Source organism: Lolium rigidum, chromosome 5 (assembly GCF_022539505.1).
Source record: "Lolium rigidum isolate FL_2022 chromosome 5, APGP_CSIRO_Lrig_0.1, whole genome shotgun sequence".
In the NCBI taxonomy this organism is placed as follows: Eukaryota; Viridiplantae; Streptophyta; class Magnoliopsida; order Poales; family Poaceae; genus Lolium; species Lolium rigidum.
In genome coordinates this window covers 148234632-148256651 of record NC_061512.1, presented here as the reverse complement: position 1 = coordinate 148256651, position 22020 = coordinate 148234632, and positions in this window count along the sequence as shown.

Below are 22020 nucleotides of genomic sequence, written 5' to 3'. Positions count from 1 at the left end.
AACAATAATGGTAACGAGATAAAACAACACTAGCATGCACTACGACTCGCAAGGGAAGACTCGATAACCAAACAATAGCCGTAGGAGGTGGTGGTGGCAATATGGGCTACTTGAGGTAACAAGTGGAAAGGACACGTGACAAGAACGCAACTTAAGGATAGCATGAGGGAGAAGGCAAAATAAAATAGGTGAGCGACTCCTGCAGGGACAGGAGTATAGGGGAAATGCTTGCCTGTTAAAGCTTGCCGAGGGACATCCGGAGAACTCGTCGTATCTCACCACACCACTTCGCGATCCGATCCGGGAAGAAGCAAATTCTGGAACAAACAACATATGCAAGTATTACAACTACGGATAAAGAAGATCCAGCATGTTCATGATGCTATGCATGACATGGCATAGATGGTGCAATGCATCTTATCCAATTTAATCGGAGTCGGAACCCCGGACAAACAAATTAGGTTGGAGTTGCATTTTCTATCGTCAAATTTAAGGGTGGATTAACATGGAAAGGCATGGCAGGGGTGCGCTACATCAAAATTAAACGGAGCGGGAAAAACCATATTCGGAATCCGAAATACTCCGCATATATGTTAGGTGGTCATGCATAACTACCACGTCACAACATGATGCAAGATGCAAAGAGATGAATGGATGACATATTCATGTTCCTCACATTTTTCTGATCAATTTTCATATATATAACATTTTATTTCGAGTTACAGATCAAAAGTTATTAACAGATTAAGTTTTTATTATTTAAAATAGATATACAAGTATTTTTTATTAGGGAAAATGACCTGAAAATAAAGTTTGACCAGGGGAGGGACCCTGGGTTGATTTTCAAATGATACAGGGGGTTTTGTTTAAAAGGAGAGGTCCAGGGGCTGCGGGTTGAGAAGGATAAAAATGAAGGGGCCTAGACGAAAAGCGGTAGATCTGGATCTGGGGTGGGCTTTCTCACCGCAGGTTCAGATAGCCTGAGGCGATGACGGGTGGGGCCCAGCCACCACGCTGGATGCCACGCTGGCCAATCTTGGAAGAAGTCAAACTGCAGCCGCCGACGACGAATCGAGCGCGGCGCGGCCGATGTGGTTCGATCCAGGAGGAGCGGGTGGGCTCGTTGGAACCGCCTCGACGAGGTGAACCTGAAGGTGGCGGCGCGCCGTCGGGGGGATCACCGGAGGGGCGCCGGTGTTGAGGTGCTGCGGCGGAAAAAGGTGGTCACCGGCGGGGATGCAAACCCAAGAAGCGAGGGAGGGATTTGAGGGTACCCTGAGACGCGGAAGTTCACCAAGAAGCCGATGGAGAGGTCGGTGAGGTCGGGGGATGATGGACGGTGATACGTATCCAACGTATCGATAATTTCTTATGTTCCATGCCACATTATTGATGATATCTACATGTTTTATACACATTTTATGTCATATTTATGCGTTTTCTAGAACTAACCTATTGACGAGATGCCGAAGGGCCAGTTCCTATTTTCTGCTGTTTTTGGTTCCAGAAATCCTAGTAACGAAATATTCTCGGAATTGGACGAACTCAACGCCCAGGTTCCTATTTTGCCCGGAAGCATCCAGAACACACGAGAACCGCCAGAGAGGGGGCACAGGCCCACCAGACCATAGGCCGGCGCGGCCTGGGTGTGGCCCGCGCCCCCCTATGGTGTCGCCGCCTCTTCGACCCTCCGACTCCGCCTCTTCGCCTATATAAAGGTCCCTGACCTAAAACCTCGAGACGAAAAAGCCACGGTACGAGAAACCATCCAGAGCCGCCGCCATCGCGAAGCCAAGATCTGGGGACAGGGAGTCTCGTTCCGGCACGCCGCCGGGACGGGGAAGTGCCCCCGGAAGGCTCCTCCATCGACACCACCGCCATCTCCATCAACGCTGCTGTCTCCCATGAGGAGGGAGTAGTTCTCCATCGAGGCTCGGGGCTGTACCGGTAGCTATGTGGTTCATCTCTCTCCTGTGTACTTCAATACAATAATCTCATGAGCTGCCTTACATGATTGAGGTTCATATGATGATGCTTGTAATCTAGATGTCATTGTGCTAGTCAAGTGGGTTTTACTTATGTGATCTCCGGAGACTCCTTGTCCCACGTGTGTAAAGGTGACGAGTGTGTGCACCGTGTGGGTCTCTTAGGCTATATTTCACAGAATACTTATTCAACTGTTATGAATGGCGTAGTGAAGTGCTTATTTATATCTCTTTATGATTGCAATGTGTTTTGTATCACAATTTATCTATGTGCTACTCTAGTGATGTTATTAAAGTAGTTTTATTCCTCCCGCACGGTGTAATGGTGATAGTGTGTGCATCCGTGTTAGTACTTGGCGTAGGCTATGATTGTGATCTCTTGTAGATTATGAAGTTAACTATTGCTATGATGGTATTGATGTGATCTATTCCTCCTACATAGTGTGAAGGTGACAGTGTGCATCGCTGTGTTAGTACTTGGTTTAGTCGTATTGATCTTTCATGCACTCTAAGGTTATTTAAATATGAACATTGAATTGTGGAGCTTGTTAACTCCGGCATTGAGGGTTCGTGTAATCCTACGCAATGTGTTCATCATCCAACAAGAGAGTGTAGAGTATGCATTTATCTATTATGTTATGTGATCAAAGTTGAGAGTGTCCACTAGTGAAAGTCTATTCCCTAGGCCTTGTTCCTAAATACTGCTATTGCTTGTTTACTGTTTTACTGCGTTACTACTGCTGCGTTACTACTGCTGCGTTACTACTGCTCATATATATTCATACCACCTGTATTTCACTATCTCTTCGCCGAACTAGTGCACCTATTAGGTGTGTTGGGGACACAAGAGACTTCTTTCTTTGTGGTTGCAGGGTTGCATGAGAGGGATATCTTTGACCTCTTCCTCCCTGAGTTCGATAAACCTTGGGTGATCCACTTAAGGGAAACTTGCTGCTGTTCTACAAACCTCTGCTCTTGGAGGCCCAACACTGTCTACAAGAATAGAAGCACCCGTAGACATCAGACGGCGACGCCGTCATCGTCGATGTGCCGCAGCCGGAGTTGGGGAAGGAGGTCGGCGTCGTCATTTCGAAGCACCCCCGGTTCAATTGAAGGCACCAGGAGGACAAGCAAGACGAGGCAGAGCCGGCGGTGACCTTGGTTTGGCGCGGGGCGGCCGGAACCGACGGTTCGACGATGAACTGCGGGCGGTGGCTCGCGGTGGTTGTGCATGTTGGGGATATTTTTCCTCGCTTGCTTGCAGATGAAGAAAGAAAAGGGCGAGGGAGACGTGAGGAAGGAGGATGGGTGGTTGCAGTGGTCCAGGGGATCATCATAGAGAAGATAAGGGAGGGGGAGTGGTTGAGGTGGTGCAGCGTGGAGCGGAGGACCACAACAGAGGGGAAAAGAAGCTCATGCTTCCTTTGTGAGGGAGAAAGACGACAGAGCGACGAGGAGTCTCTCCACGCTGAAGAGGTACGAGCCAGACGTGGATGGCAAGGTGGGTTGGCCGGATCGTGCCAAAGGAGAAAAGAATTGGCCTCGGGCCGAAGAGAGGAGGAGGAGGTTGGGCCTCCGGGTTGGCTGGGCTGAGAGGGAGGAAAGGCCAGAGAGAGAGGGGGCCTGGATAGGATAGGGGTTGGTGTTTTCTCCTTTTTATTTTAAAACCTTCTTTGAACTATCTTTTGAAAATAGACCAAAGTAAACAAAATTAAAATTTGAAAGCATTTAAAGTAGTTATATTTGTTAGATAGGGTTGGTGTTAGGGTTTGTAGAAAAGTGAAGATAAAGGGATGGTTTAATATAAAAACCATATGAGAGGAAACCGAAATAGTTTTTATTTGAAAATATTTTTTATTTGATAAAATCTTGTGAATGATATGATGCATAATGCATGATGATGCATAAAATAAAAAACAACAAGCAAATCTAATAGGGGTATATCCGGGGCCGTTACAATCGACACCACTAACAAGGGATCGCGCCCCGAGATCCCACCTCAAGGTACGGGGGAGAGAGGTGAACTATCGGGTCTTCAGGCGACGTGTCGATCTCCTCGACACCACTAACAAGATGTCTTGCTCCATGTAGAACGGTCGACACCACTAACAAGAAGTCGTTGTTCCGATGACGATGATGACTCCGGAGAAGCAAAGGAAGGAGTAACAGTCACACATATCCACCAATTCATCGTAACAAAAGCGAATAATAAGAGTAGTCGGTATGGTGATCAGCCCATCCCGCACTCAAAGTATTACTCTACACATGAATAGGAGAGTCGTGTAACAGCTCTCAGAATTCTGATTGACGATATCAGCAAGCATTGTCAGGCAAAGATTCAACGGAGTCAAAGAACAAAGAATTGTAGAAAGATCGGAGAGGCATAGATGACATCAATGGATAAGTCGAAGGTTAGGCGCCGGTGATGTTCTTCTGCCGGAAGGTCTTCAGAGATCGGTCCTATTAGGCGAAGGCATAGATCGTCCAACCCACGTCGGAACCTAAGACTCGGAGAAACAGATAAGAGAAGATGCAGAACTCGCAAGGTAAGAGGAGAAAGAATTTAGGTAAGGAGAAAAATCAGAGCTAATCAGAACTATCCAACGAATCTTCGGAAATAGTTTTGACACTAGACACAACAACGTCCGTTGGCAAGGTTATCCTACAGGCTGGACTAGTGGGGTACCGTCAACCTGAGGCTCTGATACCAACTTGTGACACCCCGGGACCGGTACCATGAGGATTCCAGCGATCCCACCGAAATCCGCACGATATCGATTCAGAGACGCCCTCCGACACGACGTGCGCGACGAATCACACACGTGATGCCAGAGGAATTAACACGAGCGGTAACATTACAACAGGATTACAATAGAGCCCACAAGATACATATATTACAACAACGACTCCAACGAGTCAAGATACAAATATACAATACAAAGATCCAAATCATACAGAAGATCGAATTCATCCGAGTACGGACAAGATACAAATCAGACTAAGAGTTCTGAAGATAACCAGTGGCGTCCATAACCCTGCCCAGGCCAAGCCGGAAGGGTAACCTTGCTAGCGTCATCTTCTTCGAATATATCTTCATACCTGCCCGGTTATATCCCGTAGAAGCATCAATAAGTACGGGTTCGTACTTAACAAGACTTCAAGACGTATAAGCATTCGTCAACCAGTCATCCTTTGTACTTGAGGCACGCAGGGGACTTAGAGGATGCAAGAGGAACGTCATAGGCAATATGGTGGGGTTAAGCGGCAGCGCGCAAGCACTAAAAAAAACCTATAGAGACACTCTACAACATTTGTCTAATCAGAGAAGATGAGAGAGAGCGCATAACTAACAGTTCTATACTCTGCAAACATAACACAGCCGATATGTTCCCCCTTCGCAAAGAAGTACTTACAAAGGCACTCACACTGTTGACAAGTTTTAACCAGTTATTATTTAGGTTGTTCTATCTTACTATGCAAGTTATTAGTATTGAAACAACAGGTGTAAGTTGTCTATGGTCGAGTCATACAGCTCCAAGTCGTCCATAACCGCGGACGCGACTTATCGATAAGATTGTAACCCTGCAGGGGTGCCCAATGTGCCCACACGCACGATCAACCCACTTACGAAAGGTGGATATCACGACACGCACTCTCCTTCACGACAACAATGTCCAGGAAGCCACCTAACTAAGTTTAACCTGTTTCAGAGCCCGATCGGAACTGCGACGCGGACCTAGCTCGTTGCGAGAACGGCTAAGAGGATCGAGCCCACTAGAGGATGACCTCTTAACAATACGTGCCGCACCTACGGACGTGCAAGAGACAACGGGGATACAAGGCACTCACGGCTTCCCCAAAAGTAACATCATGTCATCTGACCACAAAGAAACATGCTTGCACGCCCGGGAGAAACAAAACAAACATCCAAACTAGTTGTGGCCACTTGTACAAAGCTGTAGATTCGGCGGTGGTCGAGGGAGACCCGGTAAGCATACCCACGTGTGGTTAGAGCGCTCAGTCTCAGAACAGATAACAAGAACTCGGGGTCCTAAGATATTTAGGAAACACAAGTGAGCCGTCACAAAACGATCAACTGACCCACCGATGCCTCCGCTAAACAAATGTCAACAACTAAAGTAACCATGATTCTTCCCAACATATAACCCAAAAAGATAACAATAATGGTAACGATATAAAACAGCACTAGCATGCACTACGACTCGCAAGGGCAGACTCGATAACCAAACAATAGCCGTAGGAGGTGGTGGTGGCAATATGGGCTGCTTGAGGTAACAAGTGGAAAGGACACGTGACAAGAACGCAACTTAAGGATAGCATGAGGGAGAAGGCAAAATAAAATAGGTGAGCGACTCCTGCAGGGACATGAGTATAGAGGAAATGCTTGCCTGTTAAAGCTTGCCGAGGGACATCCGGAGAAGTCGTCGTATCTCACCACACCACTTCGCGATCCTATCCGGGAAGAAGCAAATGCTGGAACAAACAACGTATGCAAGTCTTACAACTACGGATAAAGAAGATCCAGCATGTTCATGATGATATGCATGACATGGCATAGATGGTGCAATGCATCTTATCCAATTTAATCGGAGTCGGAACCCCGGACAAACAAATTAGGTTGGAGTTGCATTTTCTATCGTCAAATTTAAGGGTGGATTAACATGGAAAGGCATGGCAGGGGTGCGCTACATCAAAAATAAACGGAGCGGGGAAAACCATATTCGGAATCCAAAATACTCCGCATATATGTTAGGTGGTCATGCATAACTACCACGCCACGACATGATGCGAGATGCAAAGAGATGAATGGATGACATATTCATGTTCCTCACATTTTTCTGATCAATTTTCATATATAAAACATTTTATTTCGAGTTACAGATTAAAAGTTATTAACAGATTAAGTTTTTATTATTTAAAATAGATATACTGGTATTTTTTATTAGGGAAAAGGACCCGAAAATAAAGTTTGACCACGGGAGGGACCCCGGGTTGGTTTTCAAATGATACAGGGGGTTTTGTTTAAAAGGAGAGGTCCAGGGGCTGTGGGTTGAGAAGGATAAACATGAAGGGGCCTAGACGAAAAGCGGTAGATCTGGATCTGGGGTGGGCTTTTTTACCGCGGGTTCAGATAGCCTGAGGCGATGACGGGTGGGGCCCAGCCACCACGCTGGATGCCGCGCTGGCCAAGCTTGGAAAAATTCAAACTGCAGCCGCTGGCGACGAATCGAGCGCGGCGCGGCCGATGTGGTTCGAACCAGGAGAAGCGGGTGGCCGCGTTGGAACCGCCTCGACGAGGTGAACCTGAAGGTGGCGGCGCGCCGTCTTGGGGATCACCGGAGGGGCGCCGGTGTTGAGGTGCTGCGGCGGAAAAAGGTTGTCACCGGCGGGGATGCGAACCCAAGAAGCGAGGGAGGGATTTGAGGGTACCCTGAGACGCGGAAGTTCACCAGGAAGCCGATGGAGAGGTCGGTGAGGTCGGGGGATGACGGACGGCGACGCCATCGTCGTCGATGTGGCGCAGCCGGAGTTGGGGAAGGAGGTCGGCGTCGTCATTTCGAAGCACCCCCGGTTCAATTGAAGGCACCAGGAGGACAAGCAAGACGAGGCGGAGCCGGCGGTGACCTTGGTTTGGCGCGGGGCGGCCGGAACAGACGGTTCGACGATGAACTGCGGGCGGTGGCTCGCGGTGGTTGTGCATGTTGGGGATATTTTTCCTCGCTTGCTTGCAGATGAAGAAAGAAAAGGGCGAGGGAGACGTGAGGAAGGAGGATGGGTGGTTGCAGTGGTCCAGGGGATCATCATAGAGAAGTTAAGGGAGGAGGAGTGGTTGAGGTGGTGCAGCGTGGAGCGGAGGACCACAACAGAGGGGAAAAGAAGCTCATGCTTCCTTCGTGAGGGAGAAAGACGACAGAGCGACGAGGAGTCTCTCCACGCTGAAGAGGTACGGGCCAGACGTGGATGGCAAGGTGGGTTGGTCGGATCGGGCCAAAGGAGAAAAGAATTGGCCTCGGGCCGAAGAGAGGAGGAGGAGGTTGGGCCTCCGGGTTGGTTGGGGTTTTCTCCTTTTTATTTTAAAACCTGCTTTGAACTATCTTTTGAAAATAGACCAAAGTAAACAAAATTAAAATTTGAAAGCATTTAAAGTAGTTATATTTGTTAGATAGGGTTGGTGTTAGGGTTTGTAGAAAAGAGAAGATAAAGGGATGGTTTAATATAAAAACCATATGAGAGGAAACCGAAATAGTTTTTATTTGAAAATATTTTTTATTTGATAAAATCTTGTGAATGATATGATGCATAATGCATGATGATGCATAAAATAAAAAACAACAAGCAAATCTAATAGGGGTATATCCGGGGCCGTTACACTTTCCTACTTGCAAATAGAAACTTGTCAACGTCTACACTCGCCGTGAAATTCCTCTCCCTGTGCCGTTTGAAACCACCCACATTCCAAATATATACCGCCACAATCTTCGTGCTATTATATTTCACAAGATATATATTTGCCAAGTTCCCACAGCTGCTGGGGGTACAAAAATTTCTCTCTTGTTGCTGTTTTTGACATCAGAGTTGCCCTCCTTTACGGCGCTGATTCTGAATGGACAGTTCTTACAGAGCCCAAGTCCCACATCTTTTACAATTACAGCGATGCAATTCTCCACAATGGGCTTGTGTTTACCACAACTCATACTGGCACTGTTCACGCATGGAAATCTCAGCAAGCTGGTAATTTTCCTCCGGACGTAGTGTATGATGAGCTTCATTATTCATGGCTGTAAAGATAATTTTAATGCACAAACTTATTTATTTTCGAACCTGACAGATCTGACTTGGGGCATATTTGCTTCGGATGAAATTTCATTGATATTTAGACTTTTTATTCGAGATGATTACCATAGAAAAATTTGAGGATTGTATGATTAGGAATTTTATTCTCAGATTGAATTATGTTGGATTTTGACCTCTACTTGAACTTCTTGAAATGAATCCTTTGGTTTCCCATGTGATGTACTCAAATACTCCAATATGTTGTATTATTGAATGGAAATGACATTATATCATCCCATCTGAATCCTAATGCGTTTTCCCAATTCTTACGTTTTCAGATTTGTGCAAACCAAACATGCCCTTCTTAACAATAATTTCGTTTTTAAGCGGGTCCTCCGCTGATCGTAGAGCCACCATCCATTGTGTTTGAATGGCGGTGTGCACTTGATGATGCTCTTGGCCATGATCACGAGGTCGATTATGGTGTGTGGTGGTTAGCAAGATCTATAGATGGTTCTAGACATCTTCGATCCATACACTCGGGCATTGCTTGATGAAATGGAATATTCATGTAAAGTTTTCCATACTGCTTCTGAGTTTGGTTGGCAACTATGCTTCTGGGTTTGGTTGCCTGGTGTTCACGGAGGACACTAGTAAGTTAAATGAAGGTATTCCATGGGAAAAGATTGATGACCTTGGAGAATATTCTCTTTTCCTTGGAGTGAACTATCCGATTATGCTTCCATTAGGCGGTGCAGATGTTGTCCCAGGATGTCTGACGAGAAGAAATTGTGTGTACACCTTGCCGAATAAAGCATGGCTTCGCAATTCGCAGCTGCCTGAAATATGCCGATTCAGTCTGAATCGTGAAGATTGCGTCGTTGGTTTCCAAACCAACGCCTTGGAAAAAACATGCAAAACAAAAAAAGATAGGTACCTGGTAAAGACACCGGTTTGGTTCATCCCAAACTTCGCCAACGCCCCGGATTGGAACAAGTGTGATGTTAAATTATGAAACAGGTCCTGCGGCCATTGTAGCTACTGATAGTATGTAATTTCATAGCTAATGAACGAGGCACTTGTGGTCTACTAATTACAACTGTTTTGTAAAGAGGTGGTCTATAAGTATACCCCTCTCTTCATTGATGCATTTGTGGTCTACATGATGGTACTCTTAAATATATGGGTGTGGCTCCTCAACACATAATGTGGGGGTATTATTGTGTTAAAGTTGAAGGCTTGATCAACTATAAGTTCACTTCTCTAGTTACACTACTAGGTACTCCGGTTGGCTATGTTGTGATGAACACATTGTGTTCTGTTGTTTGGTGAAGACAAAAGTAGAACTATGGTATACTTATGTTTAAGACCAAGCGAGGGTTTATCTTGAGATGTTAAAATTCAGATTTGAACTATTTTTTGATATGGAAATTTGAAATATACTAGGTAACATGCCCGCGCATTGCGGCGGATTGATGTTTACTGAATATTACATTGTTCCAAAATGTAAGCCTTTTTAAAAGGCTATTTTAGCTAAAAGTATTATATTACCAAAACACAACTTACCATCGAGAATATGTTTATGATAATTTCTAGTGTTTAGCACTGTTCATCCTAAATTGCTCTTTAGCTAGTCTTCAGATTTCATAAAATCTAAGTCAACTAAAATTGCAGTGTAGGTTAGTTTGCAGATTTAATAAAACATCAGTGTACCTTTTTATTAGTAAGTTAACTGCATGCACATGGAGTTGTGATTCTGCTGGTCAGATGTTCACCCAATGGTTTAGTATGAAAGAGAAAGAGATCAACTTTGTTCAAAGAGAAGAAGAAAAAGAAAAATACAACTCAGGCGCTCGCTGGATGCAGGTGCATTGGCAGGTGCACCATCACCATTCATCAACAAGTAAAAGAAACTATCTTCAAAGGCCATCGGCGGACATCTGCTCCAGCTTTAGTTGTCACTCCGCGCCGGGCTAAACGGGAGTTCTGAATATACTGGACTGCAGTACCACTACACACGAGTTCTGAATCCTGGGCTCCAACGCTCTTGTCACTTGTCAGGTTTCTGCAGCGAAGCACATGAGAGAGGGTCGCGCTCGAAGGTCAGGCTCCCGGATGGGCAGCGGACCGGCACGGGCGCCTCCTTGTAGCTGATTAAGCACCAGTTCAACAACCACAACACCGCCGTTGTCGGCCGCCGGTCGCCGCATCAACTATGAGGCGCGCGAAGCCCTTCCCTCTCCTACGGGGCGCCGAGGCAGAGGTTTGAAACTATGAACCACTGTCTCCGCTCGAGCGGCAGCCGAGCCGGCGACGTGGCGGCCACCTGCACCGCCTGGGAGGCCCGCTCCGCAACTGCTCGGAGAGGAGCACCTACCTTATCCAGTCGGCGAGGAAATTCTGGCAGCGTGAGGTTCTCCTGGATGTTGACGAACTGGTCGGTGTAGGGCGGCGGCTCCAGTGGCCGTAGATCGACAGGGTGGCGGCGGTGTCCAATGCGATTCAGCCGAGCATCGTTCAATGTTGTCGCCACCGGCTCGTGGCCCAGTGAATCGTTGCCCGTACGTAGGTTTACTAGGACAATGCCCGCGCGCTGCGGCGGAAGAGTGAGCAAAATGAGCAAAATTCTCCTTCATTGCAACAGGAGAAAAAACATGCATGCAATGTCAGATGACAAGAATGATAGCTAATCTTGCCGAAGTCCGCCAAGAAAATTTTGCTCATTTCAGTCCACTCCCCTTCCCTCAACTCCCCGGCCGTCCATGTCACCATCTCTCGAGATTAGACTATGTAGCGCTTGTAGCATGCCATTATCGTCATTGAAGCGTGGGAACCTTTCCATATTGAAGACCGTCAACAACTTAGTTGCACCGAGTAACTTTGATGGGCATGGGTATTTTATCTTAATGTTTGCCCAAGAGCACCTCCTTTCTTAAATTATGCATCATGCAGGTATCCAACAATCCTATTTAGATACAGCTAAATGTAACTCGTTGTGCACCATGCAGTCAGGCCCACAAATCCCTTCCGTTAGCTCACACCCCTGCGGCTTCACATAGGAAGATTAATTAGAAAACCCATAATTCCTTCCATTCAATCAGCTCACACCTCCATATTGCTCATTGCGTATTCCCAAGTCAGCTTGCTCGCACTCCCGGCAACTTGTAAACCCATTTAAACCGGTTGGTCTTTTTCTTCTGCTCTTAAGTCTCTAAATCGAGATACACCAGAAAATTCAGCTCAAAAAAGGAACATCAGAAAAGGTGGGGTTCCTATCGTCCTTTATAATCATGTGAGACAACCAACATCAATCTAAGTATTTTTCTTCAAACTATTTGATAAGTTTTCAATGAATATGTTCAGCTGCGTGCATTACATTAAATGGATAGACGATAGAGGAAATTAGAGTAAGGCTGGCATATGAAATGCATTTGGATGCACCATATTGTACTAATTATATACATTATATTTGTGATTCCGCTAAGATAAATAGAGCAAGAGAACGTAAAGCTTCTTTGATGTTCGTATTCTGAGGCATCGAATTGCACTTTACACAGGCTAGATGGTGGAAAAGAAAAGATTTTCTAGGTAACTGTTAGAATTTTCTTTTTGATTTGGGTGCCCATGCCCTCTGCCACAATCTGTAGCTTTGTGTCTGGTTGAGGCCAAGTAATTAATATCTGAATATCTATACCTAACAATAAAAGCAAAAGTGTTTCCGTCGTTCGGTTTGGTTTGGTACGTAATAAAATCGTGTCCGTCCATACCTGGTCGTGAGAAATCGCGTCCGTAGGTGGTACATCAAGTCTAGGCTATGGGACAAACCGAGAGGGAATCGAGGCGCGTTTTGCAGACTGAACCGGACCGGACAGTCTCTCATGTATATCATCTACAGCATACTGCTACACGTTACGCCTGCGCCCACATAACTCGCCCGCGGTGAAGTTGATTTGTTTCCTTCGTACAGTAGATAGCTTTGCGTCCTCAACAGATTATAGTCGACCAATCCAACAGTTTCCTATCGGTTGCATCCTCTTCAACCTGAGCCCCTGATCGGCCTCGCCCTGCCGCCGTCGGCCAGCGGCGTCAAGGCCAGACGGTGTTTCGTGTGAGTCGACCAAGAAGCAGCAGCCAGCGGGCACATGAAGGAGACGGCAGCACATGAAGTTCAGGCCTAGGCGCGCGATGCTGTCGGATTGCGACGCCATTTGCCATCGTGAAGTAAAGGAGTTGCTGGAAGCAGCTCAGCGCGAGGGTACGCGCGTCAAGAAATATATAGAGACGAGTTTAACAAAATTTCGACAGACCTGATGTACGTGTACGTACCTGGGATCGAGTTTGACTGGAGCATTGTTGGAGCACGGCATATCGATGAGTTGGTATCTGCTCTTTCTTTTGCTATTTGGCTGCACCGTTTCTGTGCTCTTTTATTTAGGAAAAAAGGCACAAGCATTTCCTCTTGATCATAGAAGAGAATGGCACAACGAGGCATTGCCTTTTATTTTTTTTCAATTTTGTGAAGCAGATTATTATGGTAATAAACCTCGAGTTCAATTGCTAATTAACCAGATCAGCATCGTGTACACTTGCACGTAAATAAAAGAAGATAATTTAGCACTCGTGTGCCGGGCGTGTGAGTGCACGTGTATGACAAGCTGCCCAAGGCTACAATGTCACCGGCTTGCTATGGCCACCACCAAGCTCAGCCTTGGCGAGAGGGGGCCGGTTTTCTGCAGTGGCCGTGTTGTGGCGGTCGTATCCGCAGAGCTTCCAGTAGGCAATCGACACAAGATTGTGACAGCGAAAACGGTGCACGAGAAGATCTCGCCACGGTACCCCGCTATCCATTCGCAACTACTGAGGTGCAATGTTGCAAATAAAAAAATATATAGCAATGTTGGGCATATCTTTTTTTCGTCCTTAGGCTCAGCAAACGAACAAGAAGAACACGGTAGCATATTGCCCATGCCTGATTCAAGTTATCGTTGGTGGCCTGTGAGGCACTACCTGCCCCCCCAAGGCGAAGGCCACACTAGCTAACGGTGCAAGGCGCTACCAAAATCCTTTGAAACATTTCATAGGCAGACCTAGCATCCCTCCTGCCCGGGCGGCCGCCCAGGTTTCTGGCTGGCCGATAGGCTTATTTTCGTCCCTATTTTACGTGTATTTGATACAAAATTAGCACACTAAACCTATTTGCCCATGCTTTAAAATTTTCCTCGGTCCGCTTATGCCCTCAATATACTAATGCAGGTCATTTGCAGCCACTGTCTAGACCCAGGTGATGGCATTCACAGAGTAGGGTGTGCTGGTGATAGTGATACTTGGCTCTGCCGGCGGTAGCGTACGTGTAACGTGCCGGGTAGCGGCTAGCAAATGAGATAATGGAGACGCCCATAGCCACAATGGATGATAAAGTTTTATGGTTTCAACGCCACGTAACGGTTTTAGAAACAAAACATACATTCTGATTTTTTATATCCCGTTGCAACGCACGTTATTTGTCGCTACGTCTATACCTAATAATAAAGGGAAAAGTGTTTCCGTGGTTTGGTTTGGTTTGGTACGTCGTGAAATCTTGTCCATTAGCTCATCATATCACGTCCGTACATCTCCGTGCTTTTGTTTTCGTAGGTAAATAAACTTGGTCCTTCAGCTGGAGCTGATTGTACGGTGTTTAACACAAAAGCCTATTGAAACGACCCACAAAAGAATTTGTATCGGAGACCACTTTTTCTGTCCGGATCCTGACCAGTTCTCAATGAAAGTTTGGCAACCACCGTATAGAAGTAGGAGTCCAACCCAAATCCGGATAGAAGCAATCGTATAGGAGTAGAAATCCAACCCAAGTCCAGATGGTTTTCCAAATTCCAGTACAGATGATTCCCTTATAATCCAGAGAACACACGCATCGATCAAGACGCAGCACCCAGCACAGCACAACACAAGCAGACTTCGGCACGAGCGCAATCGATAGCTCACAAAACATGGGTTACCTTTGCCACCACGCACGATCGATCAAACACGCAGCTGGCCGGCTAGCGGCTCGCCATGGCAGCAAGTGCTACGAGCATATGATTACTACAACGAAGACGAGAACGAGGAGTGATTGGAGCCGGATGATACGACAAGTAGGGATCGAAGTCGGACCATAAGGATATCGGTCTGCTCGATAAGGCGACACCGTTGGCGGCTTGCCATGGACAAGACGGGGATGAGGAGGGATTGGAGCCAGCAACGAGTGCTCAACTTCATGATGAGGAGGTCCAGGGTGAGCTTGTCCCACGGACGGGGATGGCACGAGCTGTCGCCGTCGTAGGACCGGGCGCAATAAGACTGTCCACAGTCATAATCTCCTAGGAGCTCTCCAACCTTGCCCCGCAAATCTTTTTCGATGCCTCTATCCCCTCCCTTCGGCCCCCACTTTCCCCATGACTTTTCCCTTGGACCTTGCAAGATTAAGAAAGGTTTAGTTACTGCATAGTGTTTTTTTTACATTGGAAATAGCTTTGCTTGGAGAGCATATGCTATTTTTTTCTTTTTCATCTCACCTACTGGATGTCTAATTATCTATGTTCACGAAGATCGCGATTTTCATTAAAACAAGGCCACAGGTAAATGTTTTTTTAATTTTCTCCGTGGCAACGCACGGATATTGTCCTATTATATTTAAAAATATAGTTTGAAAAATTGATACAAACCAAACAATAATGTGTCTATCAACTTTGACACAAAATTTTAGTGTTGACCGTGATAGTTTTGGTGGAACGATGCGTGCCCTTTCGGGCCACCGGTTGCATGTTATATAGGTAGGGAAAAGCCCCCTACGTGGCAGTACAAAGAGGGTACGTGTACGGTCGGAGTACTACTCCGTACACGTACACGTATACATAGCACATACACTAACATCCCCCCTTAATCTAAAGCTCGAGAGAGATTTAGATTACGCTTGAATGCTTGCAAACCTTTATCCGGTAGGGCTTTGGTAAACCCATCGGCGACCTGATCCTTGGTAGAGATAAATTTGATAGCAAGACGATTTTTAGCAACTCGCTCACGAACAAAATGATAATCTATCTCAATGTGTTTAGTACGAGCATGAAAGACTGGATTGGCGTGACGGAAAAGTGGCACCCAAGTTGTCACACCATAAGCAAGGCTTCTCATAGAGACGAACCCCAAGTTCACGAAGAAGAGCCTCAACCCATATCAACTCGGTGGTAGCATTGGCTAAAGCTTTATATTCCGCCTCCGTACTGGACCCGGAGACAGTAGCTTGTTTTCTCGGCATGCCAAGAGACCAAATTAGGACCAATAAAAATTGCAAATCCTCCCGTAGAGCGTCTATCATCAATACAACCAGCCCAAGTCAAGCATCGGAGAATGCACCGAGAAGTGTGGAGGAAGACTTGTGAAAAGTAATACCAAGACCGATAGTGTCCTTAACATAGCGAAGTATACGCTCAACAGCTGTCCGAGTGTGCAGTGGTAGGAGCATGCAAGTATTGACAAACTTTGTTGACAGAGAAAGCCAAATCTGGGCGTGTAAGTGTAAGATACCGAAGAGCACCAACGATGCTTCAGTACCGAGAGCTGTCATCGGGGCCAAGAGGAGTACCTTCATGCAAGGATAATGACTCAGATGAAGAGAGTGGTGTGGGAGCCGGTTTGCACCCAAGCATACCGACCTTGGTGATCAAATCATGGGCATAATTCTCCTGAGTGAGTAAAAGAGCATCACACGTGCGTTTGACTTCAATCCCAAGGAAGAAGTGAAGTGGTCCCAAATCCTTAATAGCAAAGTGGACATTCAGATCCTTAAGAAGTGTAGAGACCGCATGATCGAAGAGCTGGTAACAATAATATCATCAACATAGATAAGAACAAAAATAGTGACACCAGCGCGAGTGTAGAGAAACAAAGAAGTGTCAGCCTTGGAAGGTGTAAAACCAAAATCCTGTAATTTGGTACTCAAACGAGAGTACTAGTGCTCGAGGGGCTTGCTTCAAACCATAGAGAGCTTTATCAAGACGACATATATAATTGGGAGCATTGGGATATGCAAAACCAGGAGGCTGCTTCATGTAAACTTCCTCTTCCAGAACACCGTGAAGGAACGCGTTCTTGACATCTAGCTGCCGGAGGCACCAATTGCGAGACACAAGCAATAGACGAACAATCCTGATAGTAGCTATTTTAACAACAGGACTAAAGGTATCTTCATAGTCAATACCATACCGTTGCTTGAATCCCTTTGCAACCAAACGAGCCTTGTAGCGATCAATAGTACCATCAGCTCGGCGTTTGATACGATAAACCCACTTGCAGTCAATCACATTTTTATTTGCACTAGGAGGAACAAGAGTCCATGTTTTGTTCATCATGAGAGCATCAAATTCATCTTGCATAGCGGCACGCCAATTAGAATCAGCAAGAGCATCAGGTAAATTGCGAGGTTCACCCGTAGAAGCAAGCATACCATAGCGCACGACACCATCGGTATATTTCTTGGGCTGTCGTATACCTCTCCGAAGGCGAGTACGCGGTCCAGGAGGTGGAGAAGGTGGTGCAGCAGGAGGCACCACGAGCGTGACCGGGCGCAGCGGATCCGGAGGGAGCATCGCCATGTGCGGGTGCAGGCCGAGAGACAGCACCACGCGGCGGCTCCGGAGTGGCGCGCACGGCCTCCGTGGCGGGCGCGGGTCGGACAGGCGACACGGAGCCGTGGCGAGACGCGGCGCGCGGAGAGGCGGACGCCGAAGACGAGGACGGCACGGAGGGCGAGGGCGGGGCGGGAGGATCTTCCTCGCTGTCAGCGCCGGCGGGAGAAGAATGTTCTCCAGAATCTGCCTCGGATCCAGCACCAATTTCGTCATTTTCTGCAGGAACTTCAACACTTGTTTGTGGAGCAGTAGAAGCATCATTTGGCAAGGAATTTTCAGGAGCATCTGTAAAGTCCTGTAGATCAACGTACAAAGGAACAAGAACCGGCACAATAGGAGCCAAGTGGTCATCAATATTTTGAGCACTCTCATTAGGTGTGGTTGTAGGAAGAAGGAGAATTTCGCGTTTGAGAAGGGCACCGGCATTAGGATGTAAGGAGGCAAAAGGGAAAACGTTCTCATCGAAGACAACATCACGAGAGATATAAACGCGACCGAGTAGAGACATCCAAACACTTGACGCCCTTGTGTAGAGGACTGTATCCAAGAAAAACACAGCGCGTGGAGCGAAAAGCTAGCTTGCGTGTGTTATAAGGGCGAAGATTGGGCCAACAAGCACATCCAAATGTGCGAAGAGCATCATAATTAGGAGTAACATGAAGAAGACGTTCAGCAGGAGACTCCATGTTAATTACTTTAGTGGGAAGCAAATTTATAAGAAAAGTGGCTGTGAGAAAAGCTTCATCCCAATATTTCAATGGCATGGATGCATTTGCAAGTAAAGCAAGACCAACTTCCACTATATGACGGTGTTTACGTTCAGCGAGAACCATTTTGTTGGTGAGCATGAGGGCATGAGACATGGTGAGAGATGCCAACTTGCTGAAAGAAAGCATTAAGTTTCTCATATTCACCCCCCCAATCAGTTTGCATAGTAACAATTTTACGAGCAAATTTGCGCTCAACATATTGTTGAAAATTGAGAAAGACTTGATAAACATCGAACGCTTTTTGAGCAAATAAATCCATGTGAACTTGCTATAGTCATCGATGAAGCTTACATAATATGCATGTTTCCCAACAGAGAGAGGAGCAGGACCCCATACATCGGAAAAAATTTGTTCCAAGGGAACGGAAGATCTACTGGTAGACATGGGATATGGAAGTTGATGACTCTTGGCTAACTGACAAGAATCACAAACATATGGTGTAGTCTCTGGGGTGTAAGCTAGCTTATTTCTCCTAAGAACTTGTTGAACCACAAACGAAGAAGGGTGCCCTAATCGACGATGCCATGTAGAAGACGACGGCTTTATTGTGATGAAAGCATGCTTGGAGGAGGCAGTGGAGATGGGCATCAAGGGATAGAGGCCTCCATAGCATGGACCCCTTTCTGTGTCCTTTATCAAAAAGAAGAAAGGGTGGAATTCAATAAAGACATGATTATCAAGAGTAAACCGATGAACAGATAGCAGATTTTTAGATGCATTAGGAACATGTAGGATGGATTTAAGCTGAAAAGAATCATGAGGAGTGCGCAAAACTGAATGACCAACATGACTAATGTGCATACTGTGCCTTCGCGCAGTGCGAACACTCGTCCTGTCCAAGTATAAGGCTCATGAGTAGAGAGCTTGTTCAGCTCTCCGGTGATATGGTCGGTAGCCCCGGTGTCATAGTACCAATTTGTATCAACACCATTGGAGGCAAAATTTGCCCCTTTTTGTCCACGGTCGCCGTCGCGATCATCTCCATAACGCCACCAGCAGTCACGGGCAGGATGTCCATGAATAGAGCAAATCTGACAGGTGGTGTCCACGTAGGGTGTAGGTTGGCGGTCACGCCGCCGACCACCATCACGACGGCGGTCACCATCATAGCGCCGGGGGCGCTCGTCATCATAGCGCCGAGGGCGCTCATCATCATAGCGCCGGGGGCGCTCGTCGTCGTAGCGCCGAGGGCGCTCATCTCTGTACCCACGCTGATCTTGGCGAGGGCGATCTTGACGACCACGATCATCTTGGCGAGGGCGATCTTGACGACCGCGATCATCTTGGCGAGGACGATCATCATGACGAGGACGACGATCATCTTGGCGAGGACGCGTGTCCCGGCGAGCAGTGTTGGCCGAAGACACAAACCCAGGGTCCTCACTTTTGTTTTCCCTGTCAAATTCTTGCACTTGACTAAGAAGCTCGGTCAGATTTGTATTGGGATTAGCACGAACAGCAACACGAAGGCTGTTGTATCTACTGCCAAGACCATGCAGCACATAATACACAAGTTCATCATCATCTAATGGTTTGCCAGCAGCAGCAAGTTCGGAGGCAATGGATTTCATCTTTGCAAAATACTTATCCACGGAGAGATCATTCTTGCGAGTGTCATTGAGCGCGGAACGAAGCTGCTGAATTCGTGTCTTGGACTTGGCGTAAACGTGGCTGTCAAGAGAGGCCCGGACTTCGGCCGAGGTCTCCAAGCCAATGACATGGGCAAGAACATCCGGCGAGAGGGCGTTGAGAAGCCATCTCAGCACTTGTTGATCACGAGCAATCCAGGACTCATACTCGGGGTTGGCAATGGTGACCTTCTTGCCGTTTGCATCTTCGGCATCAAGAGTTTCGGCGGGCGCCTTGTCGACTCCTTGAACAAGATCAAGAACCCGGGCACCACGGAGTGCCGGGATGACGAGAGCCTTCCGGATAAGGGCATTCTCCCGCGTCGGGGCTGCGATGGTGGCGATCCAAGCGCTGCAGCGAGAGCCGTGGCGGTCATAGCGGTTGATGAAGCCATGGGAACCGGGGGCGTCTAGGGTTTTGAGATTGTTTGGGTTTTGGATGTGGCGGCGGCAGCGGCAAGGAGCGGCGGCGGCGGCAGGAGTTTGATCGTTTGGGTTTTGGATGTGGCGGCGGCAGCGGCAAGTAGCGGCGGCGGCGGCAGGAGTTTGGTTTGTGGCGGCAACAGCAAGAAGCGGCGGCGGCGTCTGGTTTTGTGTTTGATGCGGCGGCGGCTAAAGAGAAGCGGCGGCGGCAAGGGTTTTGGCTTGTGTGTATCGGCAGCAGCGGCAAAGGCTGAGGCGGCGGCAAGGATGCAGCGGCGACAGAGATGCGGCGGCGGCGGTTTTGTTCGGCTAGGGTTTCGGCAGCTAGAGGCAGGAAGAGGCCTGCTCTGATACCATGATAGTTTTGGTGGAACGATGCGTGCCCTTTCGGGCCACCGGTTGCATGTTATATAGGTAGGGAAAAGCCCCCTACGTGGCAGTACAAAGAGGGTACGTGTACGGTCGGAGTACTACTCCGTACACGTACACGTATACATAGCACATACACTAACAGACCGGTTATTCGACAAGAAACTATTTTTAAAACTACCGATCCATTGTTTTTCTATCATAGACCTTAGTTCCGAGGGGATCACAAGACATATGCTTAGGATTTAGCATGTTTGTTATGAATAGGAAACAAATCTGACCACATTTGTCAATAGTGGCATAGAGAAGTGTTACCATGGATGATTCATTGAACATTTAATTTGTTTCTCCCGGTGCAACGCACGGGCACTTTTACTAGTAATTCTTATATCCTTATTACCTATCGGTTACAAAGCATAAAACATCAAGTGATAAATATGTGCAGTCAAACTTGCTTGCTAGGAATGCTATTGTTGTTCACGGTAGTGCAGACCCGGAGGCCGGAGCAGCATGGAAGAGCCGCCCCTAGGAATCGAAGTGCTGACCGTTGAGCAAAGGAGACCATCGTCCGGCCATGGCAGCAGTCAGCAGAGCTGACGAAGTCAACCTCGCGGGCGCGATGGAACAGAACCGCCCAGACCCTCCGTGCTCGTCAGCAGATCTTGCTCTGCAGTCCGCACGCAGTGTATCGCCACCTGCAGACTGCAGTGCCCACTCAAACGCCACGCGCGGACGCAGCGAGTTTGGGCCACCCGCTTTGCGACGGAGGCAGCAACAGAGCCGGCGCTTCGCGTCGATTCCTCCACCCTCTTGCTCCGGTCACCCTAAATCGGTTCCTCGCCTTCTTGTAGTACTCCTGTAGCCGGAGGAGCTCTCTCCCAGATCTCGGGCCTCCTCGTCCCGTCCGTGCACTCTGGCGCACCACCGTCGACCATGGCGTCACCCACACGCCTCCTCCAGGTTCCAGCCTATCTGAACTTGCCATCTTCATTCCGAAGAGCCGCTGGTTATTCTACCCACTCAAGTTTACGCGATCTATTTTCGAGAGGAGGCGGCCTGGCCAGTTTGTTTTGATGCGATTCAATCTGATTTTGGGAGGAAGGCAGCCAGACCTCGTTTAGATGCGATTCAATCTGATTCAGGATAGTCCACGACCTGCTTGCCGGGGAGTTCAAGGGCATCGCGCCTGGGCGAGGTGCGTACGCAGCAAGCTGGGGCGGCGTGCGGGGCAGGAACGGCGAGATCCCACCGGCGGGGTGGCTCGTATGCCGGATGGGGTGGGCCGATGAAGAAAAAAGAAAGGAAATACACGGAGAGACACACGCGAAGCGGTACCATGGCAATTTAATGTATTATGTGATTTGGTGGGAGGGTAAAACTGTCTAAT